Source organism: Garra rufa, chromosome 17 (genome assembly GCF_049309525.1).
Source record: "Garra rufa chromosome 17, GarRuf1.0, whole genome shotgun sequence".
NCBI lineage: Eukaryota > Metazoa > Chordata > Actinopteri > Cypriniformes > Cyprinidae > Garra > Garra rufa.
In genome coordinates this window covers 17,187,911-17,197,823 of record NC_133377.1, presented here as the reverse complement: position 1 = coordinate 17,197,823, position 9,913 = coordinate 17,187,911, and positions in this window count along the sequence as shown.

The following is a 9,913-nucleotide window of genomic DNA, read 5'->3' as shown; positions in this document are numbered from 1 at the left end:
ACTAAACATTTTTTAAATATAAATTTCAGCTAATGTTTATTTTAGTCATAAAAATAATCTTTATTTCCTTGGTGTATAACAATGTCATTTAATCACAGTAATCTTTAACAATTCTTAACATAAATAATAATAATAATAATCCAACCTTTATTAAGAAAAATACATCAAATGTGATACAAATTATTATAATTTTTTATTTATTTATGTACTTATTGATTGATTGATGGTCACAAAGAACAGAGAAAAGGGGAAAACATCAGACAACTAAACTAAGCTGTTTAATTCAATTTAAAAAAAAATAATAATAAATCCAACATTTAGGAAGAACATTTTTTTTATATAAATTATTATAAATCATTATTTTTATATTTTATTTTAATTATTATTTAATTTTATTTATTTTTTGTTTTTTTGAACATGTCACAATACTGGCTCTTCTAAAATCAAACAAATGGCAAAATAATGTAAAATAATAGTAATAATAATTAATAATAATAATAATAATAATAAATCAAGTTTTAGCAATTTTGATGTGTTTTGTCATTTTTATTAGTTTAGTTTTAATTATTTTAGCACTTAAACAAACTAAACATTTTTTAAATATACATTTTCTCTCATTTTAAGTAATAATAATCATTTCCTAGGCGCATAACTGTGTCATTTGGGACACTAATTGTTAACAATTCTCAACATAAATTATAATAATAATAATAATAATAAATCCAACCTTTATGAAGAAAAAATACATAAAATGTGATATAAATTATTACACATTTTTATTGATTGATTGATTGTACATGTCACAATACTAGCTCCCTTGACATTTTGAGTACCAGTTACATTTATTTAAACTAGGCTATACAAAATTTATAGGATTTTATATATAGAATTTAAAATTAAAAATAAATAAATAAAAGACTGAGAAAAATTCTGAAAGCTTCTTACACATGTATGTATTATGGTTTTACAGAGCTAACATTGCATTAGGCTATACAAACAGGCCAATAATATACAGAATAATCTGTGATAGGCTGAAACTAGCTATAAAGAATGGAGAAGAGGGGAAAACATCAGATAACTAAACTAAAAGATTAAAAAATGCATCTTAAAGGAACACTCCACTTTTTTTGGAAATAGACTCATTCTCCAACTCCCCCTGAGTTAATAAGTTGAGTTTTACCATTTTGAAATCCATTCAGCTGTTCTCCTGTTCTGGTGTTATCACTTTTAGGATAGTTTAGCATAGATCATTGAATCCTATTAGACCAATAGCATCGCGTTCAAAAATGACCAAAGGCTGAATGGATTTCAAAACGGTAAAACTCAACTTATTAACTCGGGGGGAGTTGGAGAATGAGCCTATTTCCAAAAAAAAGTGGAGTGTTCCTTTAATATCGGCACCCTTGATAAATACACTATATTGCCAAAAGTATTCACTCACCCATCCAAATAATCAGAATCAGGTGTTCCAATCACTTCCATGGCCACAGGTGTATAAAATCAAGCACCTAGGCATGCAGACTGTTTTTACAAACATTTGTGAAAGAATGGGTTGCTCTCAGGAGCTCAGTGAATTCCAGCGTGGAACTGTGATAGGATGCCACCTGTGCAACAAGTCCAGTCGTGAAATTTCCTCACTCCAAAATTTTACAGTCAACTGTCAGCTGTATTATAAGAACGTGGGAGTGTTTGGGAACAACAGCAACTCAGCCACAAAGTGTAGACCACATAAACTGACGGAGTGGGGTCAGCGGATGCTGAGGCACATAGTGCGAAGAGGTCGCCAACTTTCTGTAGAGTCAATCGCTACAGGCCTCCAAACTTCATGTGGCCTTCAGATTAGCTCAAGAACAGTGCACAGAGAGCTTCATGGAATGGGTTTCCATGCCTGAGCAGCTGCATCCAAGCCATACATCACCAAGTGCAATGCAAAGCGTCGGATGCAGTGGTCTAAAGCATGCCGCCACTGGACTCAGCAGTGGAGACGCGTTCTCTGGAGTGACGAATCACGCTTCTCCATCTGGCAATCTGATGGACGAGTCTGGGTTTGGCGGTTGCCAGGAGAACGATACTTGACCGACTGCATTGTCCCAAGTGTAAAGTTTGGTGGAGGGGGGATTATGGTATGGGGTTGTTTTTCAGGAGCTGGGCTTGGCCCCTTATTTCTAGTGAAAGGAACTCTGAATGCTTCAGCATACACAAGACACGTATTTTATTTATGTATTCATTTTTAATTTTTAATTCTATATAGAAAATCCTAGAAATGTAGCCTAATTTAAATAAATGTGACTGGTTCTCAAAATTTCAAGGGAGCTAGTATTGTGACATGTTCGTTCAATCAATCAATCAATAAACATGTATGATAATTTATTTTTTTCTTCATAAAGGTTGGATGTATTATTATTATTATTTATGTATAGAATTGTTAAAGATTAGTGTCCTTAAATGACACAATAATACACCTAGGCAATTATTATTACTTAAAATGAGAGAAAATGTACATTTAAAAAAGTGCTAAAATAATTAAAACTAAACTAATAAAAATGACAAAACACATCAAAATTGCTAAAATTTGATTTATTATTATTATTATTATTATTATTATTATTATTACTATTTTTTTTTTTTTACATTATTTTGCCATTTGTTTGATGCTACATTTTGGAAGAGCCAGTATTGTGACATGTTCAAAAAACAAAAAATAAATCAAATTAAATAATAATTCAAATAAAACATAAAAATAATCATTTATAATAATTTATATAAAAAATGTTTTACCTAAATGTTGGATTTATTATTATTATTATTATTATTATTATTATTATTATTATTAAAATTGAATTAAACCGCTTAGTTTTTAGTTTAGTTGTCTGATGTTTTCACCAATCAATTGTTTTCAATCAATCAATCAATCAATCAATATATAAATAAATAAAAATTTATAATAATTTATATCACATTTGTATTTGTATTTTTCTTAATAAAGGTTGGATTTATTGTTATTATTATTTATGTTAAGAATTGTTAAAGATTACTGTGCTTAAATGACACCGTTATACACCAAGGAAATAAAGATGATTTTTTTAATGACTAAAATAAACATTAGCTGAAATTTATATTTAAAAAATGTTTAGTTTGTTTAAATGCTAAAATAATTCAAACTAAACTATTAAAAATGAAATCAATAAAACTAAAAATTCAGCATACACAAGACATTTTAACTAGGGTTTATACATAATTTCTGTGACAGAGTTCAAGATAAATCCTTTAATCTTACTACTACATGATAGTTAAACAGCAAGCATACTATGCAAAAGTGGCAGTCCTTCTGGTGGAATTAATTAATTCCATGCAATTAATTAATTAAATGCAATTGGAGCACAAGGAACCGTGAGTTTGGTGAACAGTTTTGGAGATTTTGATGTTTCCCCATTCAAAGAAATAGGAGCGTTTCAAAGATGGCCGACGAGTGACATGACTTGCCTTAAAGGGACTTTGATAGGGTATAGGGGGCGATTTCGTATACAGCCTAAAACGTAGCAAAAAATGTGTGTCTATGGTTCGCTGCGAAATACCGTCTTTTGTGAGTGGCCATAATACCTACGCACTGCAGCCAATAGAAATGCTACTCTATCGGTGCGCGTCCTCCTGGCTCCTGCTCCTCACAGATCGTGAAAAAACTCAGTATACAGTGTCCAGAGCTTCATTCACTAAAATGCAAGTTTGTGGGATAGCTATGAACTAAGACAAGTGAGAGTTTTTAATGATTATAAAGGGAGTTTGCAAAAGTGAAACTGAATTATGCAAGACTTTTATACCAAAGTTACATTAAGTGACTTACATTTTAAAAACACTGTTGTCTGGCCAGGGTGGTCAGGCTGGTTTTAGCTGGTGGTTTCCCAGCCTGACCAGCTAAGACCGGCCTGACCAGCCTAGAAAAGTGGCCAAAACCCCTCTAAAACCAGCCTGCTGACCAACTATGACCAGCTAAAACCAGACTGGTTGACCAGCTAAAACCAGCCAACCAGCCTAGGCTAGTTTTAGCAGTTTTTTTCACCAGGGAATGAATTACTTTTTTCAGTTGATTGAATTAATTATTTTTTCACGAAGGTGAATTGTTGTTGCCGATTGCATTTGACTGGTAACTTATTCTTCCTGATTGTATCACATTATTTTAATAAAATTTGTTTAATTAAAAAAAAATTGTGAATTATGAAAAAATGTTGTCACAAAAGATGACAGTTAGAAAAATGGCATTACAAAGGTTAAAAAACTTGGTCAAATATCGCTTTATAATGGGAAGGTGAATGTCATTTCTGTCATGCGATTAGAAGTTTTTTGTTTGTTTGTTTGCAGGTGCCCGTCTTAATATCGGAGGTTTAGAAAAAAATATGAAATAAGTTTAATGTTTTATAGATTATGAAGGGTTATATAATTAAATACATCTGAAAGTACATCTAAAATTACCATAACAAAAATACCCCCTTAAGCTAGAGTCCCCCCCAGTGAATTTTGGCCATTTCCACCACTGTCCACAAGTAATCCACACCACACCATAAGTTCACGTCTTGTGAAGACAAAAGATGCGTTTTTAATAATAAATCCATCAGTAAGGTGTTTTAACTTCAAGCTGTTGCTTCCATAAGTCCATAATAATAATAATGCTTCCTCTAATAAAAAAAGTTTGTCAGTAGTTGTCCTTTCAGATCAAAATCTGTTTTGGCTTGTGAACGGTGACTAATCTGAGGAATTTTATTCTGCTGATTCAGACACTTTGACCTTTTGACTTGAGAAAGCAATAGTATAGATATTATTGTGATGTTTTTATCAGCTGTTTGGACGGCGCCCATTCACTGCAGATAATCCATTACTGATGCAATGCTACATTTCTCCAAATATGATGAAGAAACAAACTCATCTACATCTTAATGATATTAATTTATAGCACATTTTCACACTTTTCCTTTAGCCAATGTGCAACACCACACACAATCACATGTGTGAAAGAAACACAATGCCAGCATAATCATAAAAAGATATTTATTCACTAGAAAGCAGTTGTCAATGTTAACACTAAAACACATTTTTGGGCACATCATTCTTTGCATGCTTTGTCACGATGAACTGAACATGAAATCGTTCTCTCTGAAACCAATCAACATGGATCACTGCAGAGGAAACCCCACGCTATGTTTGCCATATTCAATGTGGCTACATTCTTTGGTCACTGGAGCACTAAACGTGTCTGTCTTCATCAAACACACGTGGAACAAACAGTCCTGACCACAGTCTACAACGACAAAAGATGACTAAAGGAAACACTAACTGAACATGAGCAGGGCTTCATATTTGTGCAGCATCTGGAGCCCTGAGCATCAACGAACAACAAAAAAAATTAGATTATAACAATAATAATAAACAATCAATCAAGGTCACCAACATTGATTATCCTCTTCATTAATTAAAACCAAACAAGAAATAGTTAACATATTCCTGAGTTAACAATCTCAGAGTACATTACAGTAAAAAAAAATAAAAAAAAATAATAGGAGCAATATTAGTTGCACTTCTCTTGCGAGTTGGTCCAAATATAAACCAAAAATTGAGTTTAAACAGTGCAGCTACATCACAAATGATCACAGCTCCAAAATTAAATACATTAAAGCTAAAAAAATAAAACTAAAGCACATTCACACTTCTCACACACACACACACACACACACACACACACACACACACTTAAATGGACAATGTTGAGGTTACAATGTCCATTTAATACATTTCAACACACCCTGAGGTAGATTTGTATAGATTCAAAACAAGCATGTATCTTGTTCTTTAAATAAAGATTAAGAAGAAACAATACAATAAAATATTGAAATGATAAATGCAATATACAATAATGGCATGAACTATATAGAATACAATCTTATCAATGAAAAACAAACCTTCACATCCCTTAAAGAGAAAACGTCAAGTTTTCAACAGGTTGTTTGAGGCGAGACCCATCCACCAAACACTAATGTTCAACTACTCTAACACCTACTTCCATGCAATAACATACTAAAACCATTTCAGATTATTCTACGGGACAAACCAGTCTCTAAACGGCAAAACGCACTTGCGGAGCATTGATGTGCTGTTGTTTTGAGGATACTAACTAACCATTGTAACATTCAATGCTCAACACATGCAGTGCTTTATTAAATCATGTTTGAGATTGAATGCTTGGGTTAAAACCCTGCTGTAAGAAATGGTACAAATGTGTATTTTCCTCAACTGAGTTTCTGAAAGATTGAGGACTAATGTGAAATTTACAACAAATGCTAAAAGAACACACAACTTTCATTTGGCAAAGACTAGATGCTTTCCTCAAACACAGTAAAGCTTGACAGCTCAGTTGCTCCCCGTCAAAACGAGAACATGAACTTCTTGCAGTCATTAAGGAAAAATCATACAATAAAATACTTTGCAATCAGTGTTTTAAAGTATATAAAAGGCCATAAATAAAAATTAGTGCATCAGCATAGTTTAAACTCTGCTTTCAATCAACTCTGTTAAAAACATTATTAAACTATGAACTAAAGTAGCAAAAGGATTCAGCTCTTGTTGTGACTGAGAGCAAACCAAGTCCATCGCAACATCACAGAGTTTGAGGTCAGTTTGTGTAGCTACGAATAAATAACAGTGGTTTTTAAACAAAGTTTACAGTTATTTACAATAAAGTGAGGTCAAGTTAGTCAGGATCTCCTCTTGGAATAGGCTTCGATAAACCTGATAGATAAAAGATTATCATAAAAACGTGTGCTATTGCCTTGGCTCTCATTTTCAAGTACCATTTGGAAACATGGTCGATTTCTTCAGGACATTGCCTAGAATTTTCCCAGATATTCAAATGAAAGCGAGCCTTTTGTTACAATCACACAGCATTAAATAATCTAAGAAAGCCACTGTGACTTTCGAAAAGTTACTAACTACACTCTTAAAAATAAAGGTGCTTCACGATGCCATAGAAGAACATTTGTCTAAATGGTTCCATAAAGAATCTTAAACACATGAAGAACCTTTCCATTTTCTGGCAAAAGAAGGTTCTTTAGATGATAAAAAGGTAAGAAAGAGATGGTTCTTTAAAGAAACTTTATCTGAATGGTTCTTTGTGGAACCAAAAATGGTTCTTCTATGGCATCGCTGTGAACAACCTTTTAAAGCACCTTTGTTTTTAAGAGTGTAGTGACAGTGCAGTCAAAATACTTTCACTCAGGGTGCGATTTGTGAAAAAAGCAGAGGGGGGATGCTTTTGAAAACCTTTTTTTCCTCTCTCTCTATAGGCGGAGGTCGACCAAACTGTTGACAATGAACATTATATACACCTGTCTTTTTAGGCAAGTACCAGATAATGAGTTTTATGTCATGAAATGATATAAATGAATAAATTATATCCTAGAGAAAGTGAGCAAAGTATCAAAGAAGCCTTTTTAAACAGTAAACCACTGCGTCGCAAAATGACTGTTTCGAAATGCTTTAACTGGATCATTTGATTCAGAACGGAACTTCAAAGCGCGCATCTCTAATCGTTTGAATCGGAACGGAACTTCAAAGCACGTATCGTGAATCATTTGAATCGGAACTTCAACGTGCGCATCTCTAATCATTTGAATCAGAACGGAACTTCAAAGCGCGGATCATGAATCATTTGAATCAGAACGGAACTTCAAAGCGCGGATCATGAATCATTTGAATCAGAACTTCAACGCGCGCATCACAAATCGTTTGAGTCAAAACGGAACTTCAACGTGCGTATCGCTAATCATTTGAATCATTTGAATCAGAACGGAACTTCAAAGCACGTATCGTGAATCATTTGAATCGGAACGGAACTTCAAAGCACGGATCGTGAATCATTTGAATCGGAACGGAACTTCAAAGCACGGATCGCGAATCATTTGAATCGGAACTTCAACGTGCGCATCTCTAATCATTTGAATCAGAACAGAACTTCAAAGCACGGATTGTGAATCGTTTGAATCGGAACGGAACTTCAAAGCACGTATCGTGAATCATTTGAATCGGAACTTCAACGTGCGCATCTCTAATCATTTGAATCAGAACGGAACTTCAAAGCGCGGATCATGAATCATTTGAATCAGAACTTCAACGCGCGCATCACAAATCGTTTGAGTCAAAACGGAACTTCAACGTGCGTATCGCTAATCATTTGAATCATTTGAATCAGAACGGAACTTCAAAGCACGTATCGTGAATCATTTGAATCGGAACGGAACTTCAAAGCACGGATCGCGAATCATTTGAATCGGAACTTCAACGTGCGCATCTCTAATCATTTGAATCAGAACAGAACTTCAAAGCACGGATTGTGAATCATTTGAATCAGAACAGAACTTCAAAGCATGGATCGTAAATCATTTGAATCAGAACAGAACTTCAAAGCACGGATCGTAAATCATTTGAATAAGAACGGAACTTCAAAGCGCGCATCTCTAAACATTTGAATCAAAACGGAACTTCAAAGCGCGTATCGGGAATCATTTGATTCAACACGGAACTTCAATGTGCATTTCGAAAATCATTTGATTCAAAACGGGAAGTAGGAGTGGCTTTGCGGGATGTTGATTCCCTGATCCCCCCCGGCAAATCGCACCCTGCTTTCACTGACGATATAAAGAGGCCGAGGTAAAATATGCACAAACACAGCATTTTAACATTCACTTGGCCTGTGTAAACCACAATCAGAAAGATGTCTCAGACAACATCGGCAAGAAAAATAAAAAAAAAGGGAAGTCAGTATGATTTCTCCAGTGTACAGGTGAATGACAACTGATTTTGCCATCAAAACTCAAGAGCGAGATGCATTTCACCAGTATCACCAATATCCAGGCTTATTGCGAAATGTAAACGTAAACATGCATTTTGATTGTTTCAGTACAAATCTAAGACACTTTGCTAGCTAAGGCAGAAAATAAAAGTCTTTCTCTCACACATTAAGGGCAAATCTCACAAAACCTGTCAAACACAATTAAAAAAAAAAAAACATTTCAAGCTAAATATTTTACATACTGAAAAAAAGAAACCGTGCTTAATTGTCAAAACAAAAAAAGTAATAAATTTAAATCCTAAAATAGGCTTTATTTTAAGCATTTCCTTTCTGAAATTGTGACTTGCGTTCAAGTCATGTCGGATAGATCGTATTTACAAGTTGGACGCACATGAACGCCACCACAAAAACAACATTACGAGAACTTTTCTTTAAGCCCAGAGTTTCCGAGTTGGGGGCGTGTCAGTGAAAAAAATGTGTCGGATGCAATGGACTCAGCCAAAGACAATACATATGCAGCCTCTGTATTGACAGTAAAATTGTTGAAATTAATTAAAATGCTTTTTGTAATGCACAATAAAAATATATAATTAGCATATGCAAAATATTATATTATTGTATAATTACCATAGAATATATAATGATGCAGTTTAAATCACCTTCATAAACTGAATAAAAACAGAAAAAAAAAACGCAAAAGATGCACATTCTTTATTCGTCATTTTGTAGATGCAGTTAAAAAAAAAAAAAAAAAAAAAAAAAAACACGCATGCGTCCCAATTCGCATACTATCAGTCCTAAATACTATTCGAAAATAGAATTAGTATGTCTCAAATCACCGAGTGAAATAACTTGCCTTCAAGGGACTTTTGAGTATGTAGCAGAATAGTAGTCAAGCTTTGGGACATACTACCAATGTACTTTTTCTTCACAAAAAGAGTAGATATTTTAGGGCATAGTACAAGTAGGCGAATTGGAAAGCGGCAGTTGAATTTTATGCAGAAAAGGTAAATCGCCATCTTGTTCCGACCAAAGTGACTTGAACGCACCTGAGGACTCGTCAACTCGTAAGTACGAAAG